The sequence below is a fragment of the Erinaceus europaeus genome, chromosome 20, assembly GCF_950295315.1.
Source record: "Erinaceus europaeus chromosome 20, mEriEur2.1, whole genome shotgun sequence".
In the NCBI taxonomy this organism is placed as follows: Eukaryota; Metazoa; Chordata; class Mammalia; order Eulipotyphla; family Erinaceidae; genus Erinaceus; species Erinaceus europaeus.
Window position 1 is genome coordinate 32,092,127 of NC_080181.1, and position 26,568 is coordinate 32,118,694.

The 26,568-nt window shown below is 42.6% G+C and overlaps 1 protein-coding gene across 1 annotated transcript in view; it reads right to left on the reverse strand.

The window, feature by feature from the left end:
* OPCML (opioid binding protein/cell adhesion molecule like) overlaps positions 1 to 26,568 on the reverse strand; it is a 1,572,985-nt gene that overhangs the window by 708,199 nt on the left and 838,218 nt on the right. The gene's annotated exons all lie outside the window — the stretch shown is intronic.

A 26,568-nucleotide genomic window follows, 5' to 3' on the forward strand; every position in this document is an offset into this window, starting at 1 on the left:
GCTCTCAGTTACCTGAGGGGGATTAAGTCTAAGTAAATACTACCTCATCACTCTTCCTTGTAAAATAGTAGCCCACATCCACTTTTAGGTCTGAAGGCTTTAATTAGGCCACCATGCCTCAAGAAGAACAACTGCCTGTAGCTGTGGATGTAAGTTTTGCATTTGTTAATATATGGAAAGCAGGGGCTCAGTGGTGGCTCACCCAGTAGAGCACACATTACTATGTGCAAGAACTGAAGTTCAAGTCCCTGGCCCCCACCTGCTGATGGGAAGCTTCACAAGCAATGAAACTGTGCTGCAGGTGTCTCTCCTCTCTGTCTCTCAGACTCTATCAGGAAAAAGAAAAAAGAGAAGGGAAGGGGAAGGAGGGAGAGGGAAGGAGAGGAGGAAGAAAAATCAACTGGGAGCCTTAGAATCATGCAGATACCAAACCCCAATGACAACCATGGTGGCAAATTATACATACATACATACATACATACATACATACATACATACATATTGATATGGAATATATCACTTCCTTTCCAGAAAACAGAAAGACAGGAGTTGGGACAAATCATTCATCCACGTAATTCTGGGCTCCAAGCTAAGAGTAATGATGCCCAGAGGGGAGGCTGAAGGCTGGCGGGGATTACTCCCATTTTCATGGTAAACTGTTTTCCTTAGGATGTGAATGAACATGGGTTTCCTGAATACACCCGAAGGTGCTCTTGTCCTTCATCTCCAGAAGGAAAGAGTTTGTTTGGTGCTAGAAACAGTGTTAAACTGGGAGCATCAGACTGTGCTTCAGATTTACTGCAGTTGTAGAGTCTGTATCTTGAACACTGCAGAGTAGTGGTGGGAGTTGTTGGGGTGGCAGCAGCGGGACTGGATTGGGCTGTCTGATAGAAGCCAACTCGGGTACCTATTGGTCTCAGTGCTTTTTAGGAGACTCAACTGGGGGCAGTTGCTTTGTGACGGATTAGTTCATGAAAAGTTGCCTGACAGGGAGTTGGGTGGTAGCACAGCGGGTTAAGCGCACGTGGCGCAAAGCACAAGGACTGGCTTAAGGATCCCAGTTCGAGCCCCTGGCTCCCCACCTGCAGGGGAGTCGCTTCACAGGTGGTGAAGCAGGTCTGCAGGTGTCTGTCTTTCTCTCCCCTCTCTATCTTCCCCTCCTCTCTCCATTTCTCTCTGTCCTATCCAACAACGGCATCAATAATAACTACAACAATAAAAACACACAAGGGCAACAAAAAGGAATAAATAAATATTTTAAAAGATTTTATTTAAAAAAGAAAAGTTGCCTGAGATGGGAAGTCATGCAGAAGAAAATAAAGAAGGAAAAGGCCTGAGATTCCAGGTGTGTCGTTTAGTTCGGGGGCGCCAGCAAGCCGGCCTAGCTTTGCGGCTGTAGACAGAGATGACCAGAGACACATGGCTGGGCCGAGAAGCTGTAATTCTTTATTCACGAACAACGATTCATAAACTAACCCAAACTAGTCACCACACAGATCTCTCCTGCATCCTTCTCCTCACGGCTGCTGCTGCGCCAAGAACTCTGGAACTCTGTAGGGGTTCCTTGGGGCAGGGACAAGCGCCCCGAGAAACTAGCAGGGCTAAACCACAATCTCCTGGAGATGGGGGGAAGGGGGCCAAACCAATATGAGGAATACCAACACAGGTGGGGAAAAAAGAAGAAAAGAAGGGAGGCAGAAATAGCTTCAAGAGAGGCCCTGTACGTTTCATGTAATATTTAACAAATTCTGTTCTTGGAATTTGCTAATAATTGGGCTTTCAAGGCAGGCGTTCTTTCTTCTTTTTTTCAAAGATTTTTAGGGAGTTGGGTGGTGGGGCACTTGGTTGAATGCACCTGTTATGATGCACAAGAACCTGGGTTCGAGCCCCCAGTCCCCACCTGCAAGGGGAAAGCTTTGCAAGTGGTGAAACAATGTTTCAGGTGTCTCTCTGTCTCTTTTCCTTTCTTTCTCCCCCTTCCCTTTGATTTCTGGCTTTCTCTATCCAATAAATAAATAAACATAATACAATTTTTTAAAAAGACTTCTTTTTAAAAAAATCATATTTATTATTGGATAGAGACAGAGAAAAATTGAGAGGGGAGGGGAGAGACAGAGAGGCACTGCAACCCTGTTTCACCACTTGTGAAGCTTTCCCTCCACAGGTGGGGACCAAGAGCTTGAACCCGGGTCCTTGCGCACTGTAATGTGTGCACTTAACCAGGTGTGTTACCGCCTAGCCTCCTCTTCTTCTCCTTCCTTCTCCCCGCTCAATTGGCTCTTTCCAGTTACAGATGTCAAAAGCCCTGGAGAACAGAAGCGATGTCTATTCTCCTTTGTAAGCTGGTCTCCTAGTTCAGCATTTGTGAATGAATAAATGGACAGAACTTAAGTATTTCGGAGAAATACCTGCAGAGTTTGCTTTTCAGATTATTTGATGTCAGTCTGCAATTCTATGGTTTCATTTATCTATAAGGAAATGCTAGAAAGCAGTATATCTCTTTATAGTTGAAAAGGGTAACCCAGGTAATAATGGGAAAGAAAAAAAAAGAGGTAATGTTCCTGGTGAACAAAGGCTAAAGTAGTTTATATTAGGAGTTTTCTATGAAATGTGATCTGAAGTATTATAGAGAAATTCTCAGTTAACCCTCTTCTGGGTATATGACAACATACATGAAGATAAATTCTTTTTTTATATCATTGTTGTGGTTATTATTATTGTTTTTGTTGCTGTCCTTCATTGTTGGATAGGTCAGAGAGAAATTGAGAGAGGAGGGGAGACAGAGAAGGGGAGAGAAAGATAGACACCTGCAGATTGCTTCATCGCTTGTGAAGCAACTCCCCTACAGGTGGGGAGCCTGGGATCCTCACGCCTGTCCTTATGCTTTGCACCACCTGCACTTAACCTGCTGCACTACCGCCCAACTCCCATGAAGATAAATTCTATGAAGACTAATAAGAGTGATGACTAAGGATGCTGGTTCTGAAATTTGCATATATACTGACTCCTCAACTCCGAGTTATGTGAGTGGTACCTAGTACTCGCTCATCTTGGCACTGGGGCTGGACATAGGTACTGGAATATCTTTGGATTTTGCTACCAGTTATGGTAAGAAGGCAAACATGGAGATAGCTACGCTAAAAGAAAAATTTCTTCCTTAGCATTTCCAAGAAGCGTAAATCCTCCCAAGCATAAGATGGGTCAAGAATCAAAGGGAGAGGAGAGCCAGGTCCACAGTCTTTACTGTGCTTTCCACACTAAGTGAATGAGGCAGAAGAGGTGAACTGTTTAATAAATTTGGCAGACACTGGGTCATAGGAATGACCTCTGATTTGTCCAGTACTGAGCCTATGGTGCATCTGACAGAGAAATAGATGCTTGGTGTGTGATAAAGGAGGTGGGTCGGGATATAGCTTTCAATTTTATTCCCACTAAGGTTATCCTGATGCATGGCCTGAAGGAGGAATCCAGCATTCCGAGTGTGTGTGTGTGTGGGGGGGGGGGGGGTAGGGAGAGACAGAGAAAAAGAAGGAAGGAGGAGGCAAGGAAGGGACAGGAATGGGGAAGGGCAAAGAACTGGGGAGGAGGAACATACATCTAGGACATGTGCCCTGCCATGTAACAGGATATCTGTGTCATATAATATTTATATCCATAATTATCAGAGTAATCTCCATGTTGTTTTCCATTACATTCCCATCAGCAGTGTGCAAGGAGTTTCTTCTTTTCTCTAAGTCCTGGCAGCACTTGCTATTTCCTATCTTTCTGGTAACAGCTATTCTCTGCGGTATAAGGTAATCATCTCATTGTGGTTTGAATTTCCCTAAAGTTTAGTAATGATGAACAGAGGGGTGTGTGTGTGTGTGTGTGTGTGTGTGTGTGTGTTTTGACCATCTGCCTATCATATTTGTAAAAGTACCTATTCAGATCATCTGCCAATTTTTAATCAGGTAATCAGTTAATCAGATTAAAAGTTAATCAGGGATTAACTTTTTGTGTCATGTAATATATGTGGCCTGTTTTCATTCTTGTGTTTTCATGACCATTCCTTTCCCAATATTTACCTGTAAAAATATTTTTAATTATTTCATGAGATAGACATAGAGCTAAACAGAGATAGAGATAATTCATTTCCCCAGCCACTCCAATATCATGCACTACAGAAACTTTTAAAACTGATTCTATGCTATGAAAATTTGCTGTGTAAATCACTTGTCTGAATGTGTGATTTTTATTTGAGTTCTCAATTAAGTTCCATTGAGCTGTGTGTCTGTTTCTATTCCAATACCATGCTGATTTGACTACTATAGCTTTAAAATATAATTAAATGTTGGGAATCACCCTTTCATTTGTATTCTTTTTTTCCCTCATAATTGTTTTTGCCTTACTAGGGTTCTACTGTGTAGTTCCATATAAATTCTTAAACTCTCTATCTGTGAAAATGCCGGTTGGATTTAGATGGTGACTATCGTGCATATGTCGATCCAAATTTTAAGTAGTGGAGCTACTTCAGCGTGTTAATTCTTCAGTTTACTTCCTTAGCCTAGAATATGTTTCCATTTTATTTTATCTTCGATTTATTCTGACAATGTGTTATAATTTTCAGTGTGAAGTCTTTCACTTCTTGGTCAAATTTATATCTGTGCATTTTATCCCTTTTTGTGTGCTTGTAAAGGAATTCATTTTGCTTTTATTTCCCTTTCTGTTAACTTTGTTGTTTGCTTACAAGTGTGCGGTAAATGTTTGCACATTCATTTTGTAGCCTGTCATTTTATTATATTCATTATTTCTAAAATTTAGGGGGATTTTCTATGTGTATTAGCATGGTAACCACACAAAGCAGTGGTAGTTTCAGTTTTTTCGTTTCTATTTGAACATAAGTAAGGATCCTGGTTCAAAACCCCAGGTCCCCACCTACAGGGGGGTCACTTCAAAGGCGATGAAGCAGGTCTGCAGGTGTCTGTCTTTCTCCCTCCCTCTCTGTCTTCCCTTCCTCTCTCCATTTCTCTCTGTCCTATCTAACAACAACGACATCAATAACAACAATAATAATAACTACAACAATAAAACAACAAGGGCAACAAAAGGGAAAATAAATAAATAAAAATTTGAAAAATAAAGATTTATTTTATATTTTTGATCCTCCCGTACTGGATTTGGATGGGGCTTTAAAGTGGTTAGTTTACATCTGAGAGGAAAGCTGAAAACTTTGCTATCTCTGGTAATTAGCGAGACCTGAGGGGAACATTCTCTCCACAATTAGCTCTCTTCCAAGCTGTGGAAACCTCATAAAACACAGATTTTTTTTCAAAATAACATGATTAATACAGGATGAAAATTAATGAAGTAATTCATGCAACACCCTGTCAAAGGACTTGGCACAATGGAAGTGTTTAGTAACCATAAATTATGATTCTATTGCATGACTGCCACTTTCCTCCAAAAACAACGTGTGACATGTAAAACAATATGAATAAAATGATAGCAACGCCCTAAGTAAAAGCTAGAGCTCTAATTCAGACCTATGACATCTTGATATTTGGGGTGATATGTAACAGAAAATGTAGGGTTGGATCAAATGTATTATGAACAGCTAAACTTAAGACAGGGAGATGGCAAGATGTGATAAGATCCCATTGGTTGTCTAGTACAGCGTGGATTGTAGGTGTGGGGTGCCATGCCTGTTAGAGCACATGTGATGTGCAAGTTTAAGCACCCAGTCCCCACCTACAGAGGGAAGGCTTCAAGAGCCGTGAGACAGTGCTGTAGGTGTCTCTTTCTCTCCCTCCTTATGTCCCCCTTAATTTCTCTATCTTTATCCAATAATTAAATATTTTTTAAAAGAATGAACTGTAAGGGTCCAGAGTAGAAACCAAGAAGAGTGCCAAAAGCAGGATAGGGGAGAAATGATAATGGTATCTGAAGAGAAGTGTAGAGGTAAGAGACTGATTTTTGGAAGTATAGAATTTGTAGCCTTTTGAGAGATTGGGTGTGGGGATCAGCACAAAGAAAGGGACCAAAGATGATTCCTGTGGTTCAATTTATAGCTGGCACATTGGTATAATTCCTGTGATGGGGGTAATTCAGTAAGCAAGAGAGTTACAGATGCAGGAGTTGAACAAGTGAGTGAAAAGTTATCTGAGCCAGTCCACAGAGATGCAGAGTTGATAGCAGGAGTAAAGAGTCTGAAGCTTATGTTTGGGGTCAGAGAAGAACATCTTGTTTGATGTAAATCTTGTTCACAGATTTTTATGGTAAAAGGTGATCAAATTCTTTCTCCTGTGGGGGAGGGAGCATCGTGTTCAGGAATATCTATCTTCAGGGATAGAGGCCCCCTCTTCATTTGGTTGTGAATTCGAAATAAGCCACTTTATATTAAGCTTTAGAACCTAAACTATGCCCTTGTTTATCTAAGTCTCTAATACATTGCCTCTGCTTGGTCACATCTCAGCCTTTACCAGCATATTGTTAAGACTGGGACATAACCTTAATATGAGTCGGTGGCTCAGGCTTAAGTCCTGTGTTGTCCAGTGTAACTTACCAACTATGATCTGGATAAGTGCAAGCCCTGGTTTTATAGCGTAGTTGATAAGACTAGAACATGGACACTACGATCAGATATCAACATAAATCCAACATCTTAAAAGAGACTTCTGTGTCACTTTAAGCAATTCCTTTACCTTTAATCCTTAGTTTTCCTCTCTGCAAACAGTGGTAATGATAGTAACAGAAGTATATAATATTTATGAATATGCCATAAAGCACTGCATGGCATACAGTAAATGTTAGTTCTTCTTACCTACAAAAAGAGGGCTAGTTCCCCAAGACCACAGGCTTCTTCTTCCGAAATGGCACTGTGGACAGATAACCTGTACAGAGTAAGGCAGGTAAATGCGCAAGTTGTGTTTGGGGGGCAGGGGGAAGGACTCATATTTGTATGATACAGGAAACAGCACAGCTCTTTCTGTATTTTTTTTTACTACTTTACTTATTGGCTAGAGACAGAAAGAAATTGAAATGGAAGGGTTAGATAAAGAAAGAAAGGGAGACACCTGCAGTACTGCTTCACCGCTCATGAAGCTTTCCTCCCCTGCAGGTGGGGGATCAAGAGCTCCAACCTGGGTCCTTGAGCATTATAACACATATATTCTACCAGGTGTGCCACTGCCCATCCCCTCTTCCTCTGACTTCAAAGATCAATGAATTCTAGAACTAGAGGTCTCTATGAGAAGAAAAGTGGTTATTAATCAAGTTCATTTTTACCATGGGGGAACTGCCTATAATGAGGACTGGCAAATGGAAAGTCTGGACCTCACAGCAATTTCTGAATTTGTCTCATGAAATGTGTATCCAGTTTTAAAAGCAATTTCAAACTGTGTGTTATTCGTAAATAAAGAAAATGTACAGCTTGTGTTTATCTGCGAGAAGATTGTACCCAGCTGCTCTGTGTGTGCATTACAAAGAAGGATAAAGTAAGAAGCCTGTGTCTGATACATATTTTTATGCCAGGCACCTACTTAAATCAGTAAGGACCCTATGGGGTGGGGTGATGGACAAGGGTGTGTGGAGGCTCAGCCTGGAGCTGATTCTCTTAGGTCATGGTGGAATAATAAACCAGAAATGTTCAGTGGGGAACAGAAAGGTAAGAAGTGAAGGAGCCTCCAGGTTTTACGTTCAAGAAAGTTCCCCAAAGTGAAAACACAGTCCAGAAATACTTGAAAAAGACAAAGTGCTGTCCTGTATATAGTCCAAAGCACTACTTCAGGGGATTACTGCTACCTGATCACTAGTAGACAGAAATGCAAATGTACAAGGACCCAGGTTCAAGCCCCTGATCCCCACCTGCAGAGGATAAGCTTTATAAGGGCTGAAGGAGTCTCTCCTCTTTCTCTCCTGTCCACTCACATTCTCTCTGTCTCTATCCAAAAATAAATAAAAAATATTTAAAAGATTATTATTATTTTTTTTTTAGAAAATGAGGGATGTCACCACTTCTTGTCCTGTCACATCTACTCAACTGGGTTTTGTCATCAGCTGCTGACCTGAGACCAGAATGCAGGTTGCCTGAATCTTTTTCTTTTGACCATGAAAAACTACATGACACAGTCTTTTTGGTGGTGGGAATGGTGTTTATGTACACTGCTATCAATTTGTAGTCATATATATATAACAAAGACTACATGACCTGCTTTCTAACATAGGCCTCACTGGTTGAGTCTTGTCAAAAGAACAGATATCTGGAATGTATAAAACAAATGCATGCGTTCTCTCCTAGCTCTGTCATAGAAAAGCTCTGTGATTTGGGCACATGACTCCTCCTCTCTGAGTGTGTATTGTCTCATCTGTAGGCTGGGTTAATGAACTCTTCTTCATTGCAAACAAGGTTAATAAGAGCTTCTTCACAGTGTCACCGTGAAAAGATGACAGATGATTCACATGAGAGCTCTCACTACATTGTGCTATAATATCTGCTATCTATGATAGTCAATACTCAATTCCTCTTGTCTTCTTTATTACCAAAGTGAATGAGATGACTTGGCCAAACCAACACAACAAAACAATGAACCAACATAACAGCAAACAGTAACAATGAAGCAAGCCAAAAGAAAGTCTAAGGGATGCAAGATTTGCACTAGAAATAGAGATAGGAGCTTTATGACCTACAGATAGCCAGCTGCAGAATCCAGCAGACAGAACAGCAATTCCTCAGCCTACTATTTGTCCTTCAAAGTGAGTAAGTGTGTGTGTGTGTGTGTGTGTGTGTGTGTGTGTGTGTGTGTGTGTTCATGCAGGTACCTGCTTTTCCCATTAGAATCTACCAGGTCCAGTAGCCATGGAGGTGGCTTAGTGGGGAGAGTATGGGACTTACATGCCTGAGATTCGGGGTATGTTCCCCAGCACCTCAATGCCAGAGAACAAAGTTCTGGTCTCACTCGTTCTTGCTTCTCTCTCACTCATAAGCTAAATAAGCAAATCTCTGAAAAGTTAAAAGATAATAAAATTACAAGGTCAATGAGAACGGGTTACTTGCTTTGACTAGACCTGACTATTCTAGAATGAACTCCAACCCAGCCCAGGGGAAGCAGCAGAAAACACCGGCCCCACAGGAGAACTCATGTCCACTCTCTACAGTCTACAGAAAGTCAGTGAAGCAGACAACAGAAGATCCAACCCCATCCCCACCAGGGACTCTCCTTACAGCATTCTCATTCCTGTTCTGGTCCCCAAGCCCCACAGCATGGGACAGCACAAGTATTTTCTTTTAGAAAGATTGGACACTCCTCTAAAGGGACCAATTTTCACATGCCAGACAATAAAATCAGCTTCATTACTTTATAGTCACACTTCATATAGTTCTATAAATCAAATAACAAGAAACATTATATTGAGACCTACAAGCCATAAAATATGTTTTTTAAATGCTCAGTAGGAGACACTGCAGTTTTACTCTACTGAGTTGCAGTACACAACTTCCAATCCAAAGACTGTGGAAGGTGGAAAAATATATCATCCAATCTAGAGAACTAGGATGTAGAAGAGAGATATCTGTTGGGGGCAGCTGGCCTGGCTCTAAATCTGGACCTGCCACCAAGCAGGGAGGAAGCTAGGACATCAAGTTTCTCTGAAAGCAACAGCCCACCTGGTCAGTTGAGCAAGAGTCTACCTTTCTTTCTCTGAAGAACTGAACAAGTCGGAGGGGGGGGAGACGGTCATGTACCCAGTTACACACAATACCATGCATGAGGACCCAGGTTTCACAGCCCCCAGCTGCTCCCCACTTGCAGGGGGGAGCACTTCAAGGGGGCACTTCACAAGTAGTTAAGCAGGTTGCCAGGTCTCTCTCTTCCTCTCTCTTCTTCTCTCTCTCTCTCTCTCTCTCCTATCAAATAAAAAGGAAAGAAAAAAATGGCCATTGGGAACAGTGGATTCTAAGTGCAGGCACTATACAGTAAGTGTTCAATAAACAGGTGTGAACAGATGTTCTGGTCTGCTTCACCTGTGCTCTATACCCTCCTTATTAAAAATGAATCTTATCTCTCCTGGACTTAGACAGAAACTATACCTCAGGTTTCATATTATTTATTGGTTGGCTACTTGCAAACTTATCTATTTGCCAAACTTATCTATTTGTAAAATATATCTTGTTCATTTATCTTGTTAACTAACCCATTTGATCTTTCTTTTTTAGCAACATTCTCTGCAAATACAGTCACTTCAGTTAATCTGAGGTCTACAATAACACTTGTGTTGTCTTCCCATAAGAAGTTTTAGTCTAGTAAAACAAGTAAATTAGTTATTGCAGTATAACATGATAAGTTTAAAATCAAACTAGAGCATCTCAAAGTTGCACAATCTAAATTAGATTGGGGTTCTACTCAAAGGGAGTGATTTCTAAGTTTTAACTTTTTTATTAGTGATTTAATGTTAATTTACAAAATTATAAGACAACAGGGGTATAATTCCACCCTTTTCCACCATCAGAGTTCTGTATCCCTCATTCCCTCCACTGAAAGCCACTGTAGTTTTCCCATGACAATTACGTGTGTGTGTGTGTGTGTGTGTGTGTGTGTGTGTGTGTGTGTATTTGCCCATTTTTTTCTGTGGCCCTGCCTTCTTTTCCTTTCTAAGTCACACTTTCACCTCTTACTACTTCTGAGTGCCCTTACTTTTTTTTTTTCTCTTCTCTCTCAGGGTCCTGATGGAATTGGAGTCCAGAACCCTCTGGCCATCTTTCCCTAACATTTCTTCCTCTCTGGCCATCTTTCCCTAACATTTCTTCCTCTCAAAATTCTCTTTGGGATGCAGAGAGAGTGTTGAGTTCTGGCTATTGTAATTGCCAGGTCAATCCATACTCCCAGCCAGTTTCTATCTTTCCCTAGTGGAGTATGGATCTGGAGAGATGACAATCCAGCATACAATTGGTGAGGTCGTCTGCCCAGGGACTCAAGAAGGAATCACAGTAGCATCTACAACTTGGTGGCTGAAAGGCAGTAAGATATAAAGAAAGACAAAATGTTTAATAAATATGAACCAAAAAGTAGGAATAGACCTGATGAGAATAGAGGTCATAGGGTGGAAAGACGCTTCCTAAGATAACTTTTAAAGGCCTACCTATTTTCCGACACTGCCAACTAGAGATCACTAATCGTAGAGAAATAGGGAGAGGAGTTGATACTGAGTAGAGAGTGATAAATGATAAATGTTGATTGTAAGATGCAAGTGAAATATTCAAGTACAGATTTCTGTTGGCAATTGGATGGTTGAGTTTTGAGCCAAAGAAAGAGACAGTGTTTACAGTTAAAATTCTGGAATCATCTCCATGTGAGTGGAACCTGAATACTAACAAAGACTCTCCACAAATGCAGGAGAGTGACAAGAAATCCTCCTAAGTGCGAATTCTGGATGACACACCAACATTTTGGAAGGTAAATGGAGTAACTTGTGAAGGATTCTGCAGAGTGGCTACAAGATGGGCAGGGATCCCTGGCCTGACAGAAGGGTCCTGGGAGAAAGCACAGCAATGGCGCTTAGTACTAGTTTCAAGTAAGATCCCCCTCTGGTGTAAATAATAATAACAATAATAACAACAACAACAACCTCACAGAAATCAGTAAGGGTCAAGGTGTTAAATACTAGAGAAGCTATGGGTCGGGCAGTAGCGTAGCAGGTTAAGCACACATGAAGTGCAAGGACCTTAAGGATCCCAGTTCAAGACCCCAGCTCCCCACCTGCAGGAGGGTTGCTTCACAAGCAGTGAAGCAGGTCTTCAGGTGTCTATCTTTCTCTCTTCCCTCTGTCTTCCCCTCCTCTATCATTTTCTCTCTGCCCTGTCTAACAATAGCAATAACAACAATAACAATAATAGCAATGACAAGGGCAGCAAAAATGGAGAAAAATGGCCTCCAGGAGCAGTGGATTCATAGTGCAGGCACTGAGCCCCAGTGATAACCCTAAAGGACAAAAAAAAAAAAAAAAAAGACAAAAAAACTAGAGAACCTGATGACAGAAGCCTTAAGGTAGGGGCTGGGCAGTGGCACATTAAGCACACATGGCACAAAGTGTAGGGACTGACTTACGTTAAGGACTTGGTTCAAGCCCCAGGCTCCCCACCTGCAGGGGGGTCACTTTGCAGGTGGTGAAGCAGGTCTGCAGGTGTCTTTCTCTCCCCCTCTCTGCCTTCCCCTCCTCTCTCTGTCCTATCCAAAATAAATTAATCAATAAAAAAAAAGTGTGAAGGCAGGAAATCTTGCTTTCGGTGGAGCACAGTGAGGGACAATGACTTTGACAAAAGCAGTTTCAGCAGAACAGTGACTGCTACAGAAGTCACTTGATGATCAGCTGAGGGGTAAAGGGATCCAAATAGTGGAGAGTAATAATGTGATCAAGACTTGGAAGCTCAGCTGTGGAAGAATGAGAAAAAAGGAAGAACAGACTATAACCAGATAAGAAAGTGGGTCTGAGGGAAGCCAGTGATGGTTTTTATTTCATCTCTATCCTGAGAACCGTGAATAGTTAGTTGCCTATGGTGTCTGAAATAAAGAGTTCCTTTTAAAAAAAATTTAATAAATTTATTTATTATTAGATAGAGACAGAGAGAAATTGATAGGGAAGAGAGAAATAGAGAGGGAAAGACACAAAGAGACATCTGCAGGCCTGCTTCACCACTTGTGAAGCTTTGCTCCTGCAGGTGGTGACCAGGGACTTGAACCCAGGTCCTTTTATACTATATGTGAACTTACTCAAATGTAGCACTGTCTAGCCCCTGAAGAGCTCCTTAAAGGCGTTAAGGACCTCCCATGCAATTCATGTTACTTTGTACATCCCTAAATAATGAATAAATGTGTTATAATGATCTGTTTCTGGGCAGAAATTCTATCTCTGGATCCACTCAGGACACATCTTAAACTCAGTGGACAGTGATCTCCACTACATTATGATAGTATTCATCATCCTATTTTAGTTTCCTATCAGTAGGAAACACACCTCACACATGCTATATCAAGTTACTCTTTAGTTCCTCTGTGAGGAAAGCTTCTTTATCATTAGAAGAAGAAGTCCATACACACAGAACAAGATGACTTACTCCCAGCCACTTTCAAGACTCAGAACAGAAATGTTAAATACTTCCCTCATCTCTTTCAGATTCAAAAACCCATCATGAGCATCTATAACTGTTTCTAGCATATATCAGCTTTTCACAAAGTAATTATTTGATTAGTAATAAACTCACAATGCTGTCTTTATATATACTTGCCAAGTAAGGTGGAAACAGGATGTGACATAGAGAGGGTGGAGAGAAAAGTGACTGGTGAAAATCAGGGTGTGATAAAGAAGGGATCAGGGTGTGACAAGGAGGGGGGGTGGAGCAAAAACATATCATGAAACAGTGGGGATTGAACCAATGCCCTGGAGGGAGGTGCTTGTTAACAGCAGTTATGTAAATAGAATGAAGTGGTTATGTAAATAGAATAGTGTTAAGCAGGGGGGATTTAAACCAAATGAAACAGAAGGGGTCTCATGCATACCAACAGGTGACTACAGTTAAGAATATGCTCTATTGAATTTTTGAAAGTTTCTAAGGGAGTAGGGCACTAAAAGGTCATATTTCAAGAAAAAATAGTAATCATCACATATGGTAATGGACATTAACTAGATTTATTGTGGTGACTCTTTTGCAATATAAGCAAATATTGAGTCATATTGTGACACTCCAGAAACTACTCTGTTATTTATCAATTACATTTCACTAAAAATGGTTACATCTCTCTAATTGTAAGGGCCAGTATCACAGATATAATGACTACTGAATCATCACATACATGATATTTGGTAATGGCATTTATCCATGTTCAAACATTAAATATGATCTTCTTGATAGCAATTCAATTCACCATAAAGAACTAACAAAAAGTGCAATTTATCTTGTATCCTTCAAAAGTTTCTGTGTTTGTATATTATTGGTTTGGGATCACATTACTACTACTACTTATTAGCACCACGGTTGTCACTGGGGCTTGGTGCTCATATCTTTGTTCCCTTTTTTCCTTTTTTCTATTTTATGTTATAGAACAGAGGGAAATTGAGAGGGAAGGAATAGATAAAGAAGCAGAGGGAGGGAGTCGGGCAGTAGCAAAGCATAAGGACCAGTGTAAGGATCCCCGTTCGAGCACCCGGCTCCCCACCTGCAGGGGAGTCACTTCACAGGTGGTGAAGCAGATCTGCAGGTGTCTGTCTATCTTTTTCTCCCCCTCTCTGTCTTCCCCTCCTCTCTCCATTTCTCTCTGTCCTATCTATCAACAACATCAATAACCACAACAATAATTACAACAACAATAAAAAACAATAAGGGCAACAAAAGGGAAAATAAAATAAATAAAAATTTAAAAGAAAAAAAAGAAGCAGAGAGAAAGACTGACACCTGCAGGCTGCATCACTGCTTGTGAACCATCCATGCTGTAGATGGAGAGCAGGTGGCTTGAACCCGGATCCTTGCACATATCTGTGTGCACAGTACTATGTGTCCTTAACTGGGTGAGCCAGAGCCCGGACCCCTCAGGCTCTCTTAAATGTGTCTACACTCTGACTATATTTGTTGTTTGATTGGGGTCAGGTTGCCAACACTATGAATCCACTGCTCTGGGCAGGCATTTTTTTCCTCTTTTTTCTTCTATTTTTATTTGACAGGACAGAAGGAAATTGAGAGGGGAGGGGCAAATAGAGAAGGAAGGAGAAAGATAAACATCTGTTGGCCAGCTGCACTGCTGGTGAAGCTTTCCTCTTGCAGGTAGGAGCAGGAGCTTGAGTTTGGTCCTTGCCTATGGTAACATGGGTGCTCAACCAGGTGGAACACCCTCCCCACCCAACTCCTAATTATATTTGAAAAAGCATTTTTTGTGGGCTTTGTTAGAAAAAAAATGAGGCAAACTGAATTGGACAAGCTCTCAAATTCTGCTAGCACAGTAGCATCATCATCACGTTCACCAGCCCTCTTTTCATCAGTATAAAAGCCCCCTCCCACCTCTGAACTCCGCACCGCTGAAGTTTCAAAAGTTCTCTCTCATGTTCCAGCTACTTTACATCCTGGTCACTTTTGCTTGATGGATGCAATATTACAAAGACTGAGACAGAGACCTAGAAGACAAGGAAGGGTAAGAAAACAGAATCAGGGAGTCGGGCGGTAGCGCAGTGGGTTAAGCGCAGTTGGCGCAAAGTGCAAGGACCTGCGTAAGGATCCGGGTTCCAGCCCCCGGCTCCCCAGCTGCAGGGGAGACGCTTCACAGGCGGTGAAGCAGGTCTGCAGGTGTCTATCTTTCTCTCCCCGCTCTGTCTTCCCCTCCTCTCTCCATTTCTCTCTGTCCTATCCAATAACAACCACATCAATAACAACAACAATAACTACAACAACAATAAAAAAAAGACAACAAGGGTAACAAAAGGGAAAATAAATTTTAAAAAAAATTTTAAAAAAAAAGAAAAGAAAACAGAATCAACTCTAATCCTCCCTTCTCCAAGTGCTTAGATGTTATGGGAAAGAGGCAAGAAAGCAACTCACTCTGCAGCACATACACGGACCATGAAGAGGGCCTAGGTTCAATATCCGGGTTCCCAGATGGGAGCACCTTGTGAAGGGGAAGTTTCCCAAGTGGTAGAGTGATGCTGTGTTATCTCCTTCCTCTCTGCCTCTCTTTCTCTCGCTGACTCTCACTTGATATCTGAAAAAGAGTCCCCTGGGAGCCATAGACTCATGCAGATGAAAAATCCTGGTGTCACAATAAAAATCATTCATGGAAAGAGAAAGGGAATGGCTTTGGCAAAGATAACACAGAAGAAAAGGAAATAATGAAGCATTTTGGGGAGTGGGGGGAGGGAGTATGGATCCAAATATCTTATAGTAAGAGCTCTTCAGACAGCTGAAATCATTAAGTTTGTATATAGAAAGATCTTATCTCTCTATTTGCAAAGAGATTAGATTTATAACCCAATAGGCCATATATCTGAGCTATATTACTTGGATATTTGATAAGATCTATCAGTGACAACATGAGGTGAGGGACAAGAAGCACAGTAGTTCAAAGTGCAATACTAGTAAGGATTCAGAATTTCTGTGTTCAAAAACTGCTGATGTCGAAATAGTATCGTGTACATGTGAGAAGCTCACCAGAGTGGGAAAACGATTGATTCTACCACATGGCTAACAAGTAGTGAAATGAATGAGCTAGAGATTATATAGGGATTGTAGAGTGATATGGGTGGAACTTCTCTAATTCTTTTTATTATATTTCATTTATTTATTTGATAGGACAGAGGGAAATTGAGAAGGGGAGGGGAGAGAGGGAGAGGCAAAACTCCTTCAGCACTGCTTCACCACATACATAGTTCTCCTCTGCAGGTGGGGATCAGGGGCTTGAATCTATCCTTGTGCTTTGTAACATGTGTACTCAACCAGGTGTGCCACCACTCCACCCCTGAACCTATTTTTTTTTGCCTCCAGGGTTATTGCTGGGGTTCATTCATGGGGCGCGAGCACATCCACACTACGATCATCATCTCTGGCATTATGCTATTCCACTGCAGAATACTGTGCCCCAGTATGGTTCCGTAGCCCCCATGCCCACTTGGTCGATTCCAAATTATATTCCTCCATGAGGATAATTTCTGGAACCATCCGTTCCACCCCGGTTCCATGGCTGCCAGTTCTTAGCAACATCGCCCCACCAGATATTCGTCGGGATGCGGCATCATTTAAGTTCATTTCCCACGTCTACCCTCGACCGGACCTGCCAATATACGCGGATATCTTCGCCCACCCTGTCCAACGCTTGACGTCTCGTCACCCAATCTGGTCCCCTACGCCTACACTGAACTTCTCTGTCCCAGACTCTTGGAAACAGAGTTGGCAGTCAGCTGAGGTAAAGAACAAACACCTCATCACAGACCCCTGCAAGCGTCAACCCGGCTTTGACCTAGCACGTTATGATTGGGCCCTCCTCAATCGCTATCGAACAGGCCATGGCCGGTGCGCTGCTATGTTCCATTGCTGGGGAGCCAGAGACGACCCGAACTGCCCCTGTGGCTACAGACAGACTATGACCCACATAGTCAACGACTGCCACCTCTCCAGATTCAAAGGAGGTCTCGAAACTTTACATCAGGCTCAACCTGACACTGTTGACTGGCTATGGAAGAAGGGCAAACGCTAGAAGAAGAAGAAGTGCCTGTACTACAAATCCACTGCTCCTAGAGGTCTTTTGTTTTTCATTTTATTGGCTAGGATAACGAGAATTTGAGAGAGGAGGGGGAGATAGAGATGGGGAGAGAAAGACAGACATCTGCAGACCTGCTTCACCGCCTGAAAAGTGACACCCCTGTAGGTGAGGCACTGGGGGCTTTAACAGGGCTCCTTGTGCATGTCCTTATGCACCGTACTATGAGCGCTTAACCAGGTGTTACCAGCCAGCTTCCTCTCTAATTTTTGTTCTTTATCTCAAGATATGCTGCCACCAGTGTTCAAACTTATCCAAAGTGCCAAGGAAATTCATTCAATTATATAATACCTGTTGTGTAAATATACATATATGAGCTTATATGTGAGGAGAGTGAAAGAAATTACTCATAGAACCATGAGACTGGCAAGTTCAAAGGCTGTGGGCTGGGCCAGCAGGCTGGAGACCAAAGGAGGAGGTAATGATGTGGTTCAAAGCTGAAAGCTGTTGTCTGGCAAGATTCTCGCTTCCTCAGAGGATGTGAGGCTTTTGCCATTAATGCCTTCAGCTGTTTGAATGAAGACCACTGATATTATAGAGGGTAAGCCATCAACTAATTTGACTCTTTTTTTATATCTATTTTTTATTTTCCCTTTTGTTGCCCTTGTTGTTTTTCATTGTTGTTATAGTTATTATTATAGTTGTTATTGATGTCGTTGTTGGATAGGACAGAGAGAAATGGAGAGAGATGGGGAAGACAGAGAGGAGAGAAAGACAGACACCTGCAGATCTGCTTCACCGGCTGTGAAGTGACTCCCCTGCAGGTGGGGAGCCGGGGGTTCGAACCGGGATCCTTATGCTGGTCATTGCGTTTCGCGCCACCTGCGCTACCACCAGACTCCCAAAGACAGACCTGCTTCACTGCTTTTGAAGAGACTCCCCTGCAGGTGGGGAGCCAGGGGCTCGAACCAGGATCCTTATGCCAGTTCTTGCACTTTGCATCAAGTGCACTTAACCTGCTGCGCTACCGCCCAACTCCTAATTTGACTCTTATCTGAAACATTCACTTCACACACAACTAAAATAGTATCTGACCAAAAACTTGGGTGCCATGGCCTAGCCAAAAGATGGGATAGTTAACCTCATATCTCAATTTCCCTTTTAAGTAACCCTTTCCAAGTGGACTAAAATAAGTATCCCTTTAAAAATATCACAGAAAAAGAAATAGAGAAGAAAAGACTTCTATCCTCCACAACAGGTTTGCCATGGGAAAACTAATGATTAACTTTTCTATTTCAAAAAAATGCCCGTTTCATTTTATTTATTTGTTTATTTATTTATTTATTATTGGATGGAGACAGAGAGATACTAAGAGGGAAGGTGGAAATAGAGAGGGAGAGAGACAGAGAGACACCTGCAGCCCTGCTTCACCACTCGTGAAGCTTTCCGCTTGCAGGTGGAGACCAGGGGCTTGAACCTGGGTCCTTGTGCACTGTAATGTGTGACCTTAACCAGGTGTACCACAGCCTGCACCCCCCATTAGCATTTAAATAATTAAAATTTAAAAATATTTGGAAAGTGCTTTGGTGTGAATGAACATTAACCAAAGTGCAACTTGCTTTTCCCTTTCTAAAAATATTTTATTTATTCATTTATTTGACAAAGACAGAGAGAAACTGAAAGTGAAGAGACAGAGGGAACATGACAGAGAGACACCCGCTTTACTGCTTCTCCCCTGCAGGTGGAGACTGGGATTTTGAACCTGGGTCCTTGCACACTGTAACATGTGCACTCAACTGGGTGCGCCATCATCCAGCCCCCTTGCTGTTTCTTTTTGGAAATGGGGTAAAAGGTCCTATATAGCAGGATAGTGTGGAAACAAGAAATTCTATGTCAGAGAGGATGAGAAAGAAAATGAAGTAGAGAGAAGTCAAGAGAGCTTTAGAAGGGTGAGAAGTGTCCGCATGGCTTCAATTTATTGAGATCCACTATGGAAAAAGAAACTCAAACTCTGTATACAAGGAGTTTACAAATAGCCACAGACTGACTCCAAAATAATAATAAAAAAAAAGATAAAAAGGGCACTGAGAACAGAAGACACTTCCGAGTAAGTTCCTGTGATGCAAGGAATAGAGGGAACAAATGGATGCAGCCCTGCTTATGCCATGCTTCATGATGGCAATTATTCTTTCCAAATAAAAGTGGGCGACTGTCTATATTATGTTCCCAAATGGAACAGCATCCAAGAGATTCACTGTTACATGGCAAAACTCCAACCTTCAATTAAGAAATGGAAATAGGAACATGTCTGCCTTGGCTCTGAATGTTAGTTTAAAGACGCTGCTTGAATCTCTCTACCTTTAGCAGAAAGATTAAACAACTAGACATAGGACACCAGGCAGACAATTACGAGTCCACTATTCTTACCACTGCTGAGAAAACGCATGATAACATTAATACTCATACAAAATATACAGCACTTCAGATTCTTAGATAAATAATATGTGTTTGTATTCTTATTTGACTTGTCCAAGAATCCCAATACCTCAAGTCAAAAACTGAGGCTTGCAGAGGGCTTCCTGTACATAATCCTTGCATCAGCAATCAAGAGAGCTCCCTCCTATGCGGTAGTTCCCTCCCTCCCATGAAACCTTCAGAGTCAGAACCTCAGTCCATTTAGCAGAGAAAAAAATATCCTTCCTCAAAAAGCTGGGGGTCCCATGTATGTGAAAGGCACAATAGCTCTGACAGAAGTGGTACTGGGGTAAAGAGCAGGCAGGGGGGAGGGGGAGCAGGGGTCTTGGAGGGCAGAGGTTAAGAGGGAAACCAAAAGAGAAGGCAAGGCAGGTGGGCTTCCTGTAAAAAGCACAGGCTGCCTCAGCTGAGGGGAAAGCAAGACTATGAAATAAAGCTGTGTCCTCTGCTCTATTTTCCACCATCGCCCTCCCCCTCGCCATCTGTCTGTCTCTTCCTTTCTCTCGTCTTCCCTTGCAAATCTTCATCTGTTAATTTCCACCCAACACGTTTATGAATCAATTCCAACATTTTTCTTTCTCTGTCAAGACATCCTGCTTCCCAGCCCCCCCCCCCTTTAGCACTATATGCATTTTATTCCAACATACTTGTGGGAGGAGGGTTGTTTGTTTATTTGTTTCTGACATTTTTTTTGGTGGAATTGAGTTTGTTCTGACATTGGTGTGTGTGTGCAATCAGTTCTTGTCACAGAAGGTCTTGCAAAGAAGATGGATCAGACCTGTAGCTGGTCAACCTAAAATAGGTGTGTGTTTGGAGATGGGAGGGAGTGAGTGAGAATAAGGATGAAAACACAGAAGTTTTGAAGACAGGTGAATCAAGAAATCACGGAGTAAGAGGCAAAGCTACCCAGAACCCAAACTAGGTCTTATGTGACTTCCTTTTGCAAGTGACAAAAGGTCTCTAAGAAATGAAGCCTAACCAGCCTCACCTTAACTAGTGAAAACTGATGGTCCTGGGCAAAGAGTCCTAAAAATAGGTTTCTGGGAATGTCTAAATGGAGACAGACATGTCAAAAGCACACCAGGCGACTAGATCCCAGTGTCTTTTCAGCTCTGGAAGAGCTATGCATCCAGGCACACGGAAATGGTTGACTAATAGACTCTGAGCTTTTCACCTCTTTCATCAATCAAGACTAAGTGCATTTTAAAGATGAGTAGCAAAAAGAAACTGGAGTTCAAAATCACAAAAGAATAAACAAATCTTCTGTGTGGCGCCGGATGCGGTAGTTTCTATATTCATGTTTGATAGATAGACTGATTGATTGGTGGATTGATGGATGCATATAAGTAGAAGAGCCAAGAGAATGCTATTTGTAGACTTGGCAAGGGGGGAAAAGTCAGTGCCAAGCACACTGATAGATGTTAGTAACTCCACTGCATAAATATGCTGGAAAAACTTAATGGATGCAAATATACAGAGGGGCCAGCAAGATAGTTCACTGAGTAAGTCACCTGCCTTCTCATACACACAGTTCTATCCACTCCTACGCACCACAAAGGAGAGCCAGACCCCTTGGAGGGTACTGTGACGTCTCTCCCTTTAGCTAACTGTGTTTCTGTCTGGATGTCTTTCCATCTAGCTAAGTGAAACAGTGAAAATGTGCAAGAACATAATGCAAGAGGCAAAAAAACAAAAAAACCACAAATACAAAGAAAACTCATGAAAGTTACCACTGGGATCAGACTTTGGAGAAGTCAGTTGGGCTCTCCGAGATTTTTGGGTTTTTTTTAAAAATTATCTTTATTGACTTGATGGGGTGCATTGGATCGACCTTCCCGTGGTGCATCCTGTGAGTACCCATTCATTGGGGAAACTGACGATCCTTCCTAGCCGACTGAATCCACATGGATCCCAGTCACTTTCAAAGCCAGCAACAAGCTCCTGACAGCTTTCAAGCTGTTGGTCTTGCTCTTCTAGTCCACCCTGTCCAACGTTTGACGTCTCGTCACCCAATCTGGTCCCCTACGCCTACACTGAACTTCTCTGTTCCAGTCTCTTGGAAACAGAGCTGGCAGTCAGCTGAGGTCAAGAACAAACACCTCATCACAGACCCCTGCAAGCGTCAACCCGGCTTTGACCTAGCACGTTATGATTGGGCCCTCCTCAATCGCTATCGAACAGGCCATGGCCGGTGCGCCGCTATGTTCCATCGCTGGGGAGCCAGAGATGACCCGAACTGCCCCTGCGGCTACAGACAGACTATGACCCACATAGTCAACGACTGCCACCTCTCCAGATTCAAAGGAGGTCTCGAAACTTTACATCAGGCTCAACCTGACGCTGTTGACTGGCTACGGAAGAAGGGCAAACACTAGAAAAGAAGAATTGACTTGATAGTGACAACCAGAAATTGAGAGGGAAGGGGGAGATTAGAAGACACCTGAAACCCCCTAATATGGAAAAGGTGTATAAATATTGTTGACTGTAAACCCCATCGATTTGATGTGATCTGGGGCCCATAATTAGCTTAGGAGCCTGTGTGACCTCTGCATCCCTCTAGATCTGAGCTCACGTTCTGTGGTCGTGAGTAGGAACATTCCATGCCTCTTATCCTATGGCTTTGTCAATGTTTCCTTTTTATAAATAAAAAATTAAAAAGGGAGTCGGACGGTGGCGCTGCGGGTTAAGCGCACTTGGCGCAAAGGACCGGATTAAGGATCCCGGTTGGATCCCCCAGCTCCCCACCTGCAGGGGCATTGCTTCAAAAGCGGTGAAGCAGGTCTGCAGGTGTCTCTCTTTCTTTCCCCCTCTCTGTCTTCCCCTCCTCTCTCCATTTCTCTCTGTCCTATCCAACAACAATGACATCAATAACTACAACAATATTAAACAACAAGGACAGCAAAATGGAAAATAAATAAATATAAAAAAAATTATTTAAAAAGAAGACACCTGAAACAGCGCTTCACCACTTGCAAAGCTTTAACCCTGCAGGTGGAGACCAGGGGTTTGAACTTGGGTCCTCGTGCATTGTAATGTGTGGGCTCAGCCAGGTGTGCCACCATCTGGCCCCTAACTTCTTAAAATTATATTTATTTATTTATTATATAGCAACAGCCAGAAATCAAGAGGGGAGGGAGTGATAGAGAGGGAGAGAGAGAAATACTTGCAACACTGCTTCACCACTTGTGAAGCTTTCCCCCTACAGGTAGGAACTGAGGGCTCAAACCTGGGTCCTTACACTTTGTAACATGTGCACTCAACCAGGTGTGCCACCACCTGGCCCCAACTCTCCTAACATTTTTTTCCTCACTTGTAAAGTCAGTCACTGGACTAGATGGTTTGCAAATTCCTATCCAGAGGCCATAACTGTTAGCTCCATGGCCATCACTGAATCACTGGCCTTTTCAGAAGGAATGTTGACATTTGCACCACCTTCTGCATTAGTCCATGCTGCCTCTCCTATCTGAAATGCCCTCCTCTCTACCTCTAATTGCAAAACTCATCTTGAAGCTCCAGCTCAAATATTAACCTGCCTGGGCAGACTCCAGGCACCTCTTCAAAAATCAGCTTCCTTGTGATAAATCTCATTGCACTACAATGACCAAGTTGAACATAAGACACTTCCCTCTGTTAATTTACTAAGAAGAGGGTTTACCTCTGCTCTCAGCAGGCAGCACAATGCTTAGCAAAGAGTAGGTGCTCAGTACACATGCTATCAAAGGATGGTGGTGACACGTTTCTGCCAGGGTTCCTTGTCCACAGGGACATTTGTTTTCCACAGGATGTTTAAAGCACTGCAAACTGGGGGACCAACCTAGTAGGCTTCCTGATGAATCAGCTTAGAGAGAAAAAAAAAAGCAAAAGCAACAGATACTAGAAACTAGTCCAATTATTGTACCCCACCCAGGCCTGGGCTCTCCCTCCCCAATGCAATTTTCCTTGGTCATGGCAAAGACAGCATTTCCCAGACAAGGAGAATGTGCCTGTGAGTTCACAATTAGCATGCTCCCACATGGTAAATAGAGTGATTTTGTTCGTACATCAGCAGTTTGCCTAATCAGTGATTTCCACTCAGAGCTTGAGGAAAAGAATTGCAGCCTAGACCATAGTGAGAAAGGACATAAAACTGTGATCCAAAGGAAACCCTAGCTCTATCATTCTTCTGTTTGTCGTCAGGGAGGCACTGAATTAAGGGCATGGTCATTCATTTCCCTGTAGAGATTCTTCCATTGTACAAATCCATCTTTTCTTCCTCTTTAATGAAGCAGCCAGAAGCTTAACTGCACATGTGTGATTCCACTGCTCCTGGGTTGACCTCTTTTTTTTTTTTCATTATATTTCAGCTAGAAAAAGAGAGAGAGAGAGAGAGGAACAGATACCACTACCGTACTGCTTCACCATCTATAGTGCTTCCCCTGCTGCTGTGGTATTCCCATGGGGTGTGAGAGCTCAGACCCTGGAACCCTAATCATGGTAAAGAGGGAGCTCTCTACTGGATGAGCTGGTCCCTTCAAATCCATCTTTAAGGATTTTTTTTTCACATTGACTCTACCTCTGACTGCTGTTTAAACACAGCCCATCCAGCAGTGCCCCTAGTTGACCACACATTACCATGCACAAGGACCCAGGTTCAAGCACTCTGCCCCCCACCTGCAGGGGCGGAAGCTTTATGAGTGATGAAGCAGTGTTGCAGGCATCTCTCTGTCTCTTCGCTCCTCTACCTCCCCCTTCCTACTCAATTTCTCTCTGTCCCTAAACTTATTAAGCAAAGAACTTCAAAAAATGAAGATACCCACCCCACCCCTTCCAGAGAAGGCCCAGCCCAACAGGGAAGGCAGGATCTCTTAGCATCTATTCCCTTGAGACACTAAAGTGCGATCCATTTGTTCAAGTTTCGGCCCTAGTTCATACAACAGTTACTTTAAATCAGGAGCCCTCCACTGACTTAGCTTTTTAGTTTCTGCACCTCTGATCTCAGAAGCGTCCTATCTCTACCAATCTGCTTTCCCCAAGCAGACGTGAAGCAGACACAGATGGTTCTCTCTGCCAGAAAGAACAGCAGTCCTGCCTGACAGATAACACACCAGATCTATATATGTGGATGGAAAGCTGTGAGGCCTGAGTTTATCCCCGGGCTCCACTTGCATGACATTACCTACCACACAGGTGGGATCTCAAAGTTATGACAGGTCAGCTTCAGGCTACTTGGGAAATCATCGTGCCATAGAACTGTGTGGGTTAGCGAGGGGGGTTTAGCCATTCTCTCTTCTCACCTGCAGCTGAAGCTAGGCCAATCGCTCATGCTGCCATGGACACCGAGATCACGCCACCACAGATGGTCTCACAATACTGACAGGATGTTCTTGCTCTTTGAATATTCTCCCTGCTACCATTTGTGGTGCCCCCACTCTCCCCACCCCCCTTTAGACCTGTGAAAATGAAACATGAGGCAGGAGAAGATGTCAGGGTCTAGGCTATCAGTAAATATTACTTCTCCTGATCATAATTTACAATATTATGATACCTGATCGTTGCCGTGGCACTTGTTGCTGTTCAGGGATTATTGTTATTACCTTTAGTTTTCTATTTGGACACTACCTTTGTCCTCATTCCATGTTAGGCATTTGAGATTTCAGACCCAGACTTTGAGTTTCTCTGCTGTCTTTCACTTAGAACTGAGTTATCTCCCAAGTGGATGTTGGTTCAGGTCACTGAATATGCACTGCAGGGGAAAGCCTGTGCCCATTTCTGCAGACAGCTGTTGTGGGGGTGGGGATCCCAGCCCCAGAGGCTAGGAGATAAGCAATTCTGTGCTGAACCCTGGGGGCAAAACACACACAAACAGAAAGAGAGAAAAGGCAGGGCCTGGAAACTCCCCCAGGGCATGGGAACAAATAACTACTGAAAGAGGAAACAGGATATGAGGGAAAGAATTCTTTCTGAACTGCCCTTCTCTGAATGGTCCTGATTCTAAAGACACATGGAAATATTACTAGAACAAGAAGAGAGAATCAGCACATCGAAGCAAGGGTCACCATCTCCTTTAATAGTGCTGCTTCTCATAACAGGCATGCTATGACAGAAACAGAGCAGACAATGAGGTGACATACTGGCAAACCATACGCCCTTTGAAATTCTAAAGATTTGGATTCCAAAATCTTGATTCCACTGTTGAGTAACTGTACAAAATAAAGTTATACCTCAAATCTTTCCAGAGCCTTCTTTTTCTCAGCTAAACACTGAAGCTAGTCAATTAGCATCTGTCCATTTGACTGGTGATTTCATGACACGGCGTTTGGAATGACTGTGATATCTGTTAAACAAAAATCACTGCTCCTACCCCAGCCTTTCTCAGGACTTCTTCTCTCCCCACCACTGATCCCTCAGCCTAAGTCCTATTTCTCTTTGATCTGACAGCCCTCACAATGGTCCTGAAGCCCTCCAGCTGGTGTTGTGGAAACACAGCTTACCATGTAATTACTATCTGCTATGCGGTTTCTACTGACCCCTATGGTAGGCCAGGGCGGAAGATGTTCTATGTCCATTTTGAAAAGGGAAACACTGAGATTCCCAAGTAGATTTAAGTCTGACTTCCAATTCCTGCTTTCTTTATTTGGCAACCAGCTCTATTTTGCATTCTTGTTTCTCAAGTGTGTTATTCTTATCTGTCTAATTTGGTAGTTGGCTTCTCCAGGAGATTAAGCATTTTATCTACTTTGTCTATATCTCTCATTACCTTGGTGGAGCACTTCAAGAAAGTAACCTTACAGTAGTTTATGGATACGTGTGCACATAAGCTCTCTCTCACAGAAACTGGTGTATATCTAGGTTATGGGACTTTGTTAGAAAGTGAACTACCTGAGATGAAATTAGAGTGTACTATTAAAGG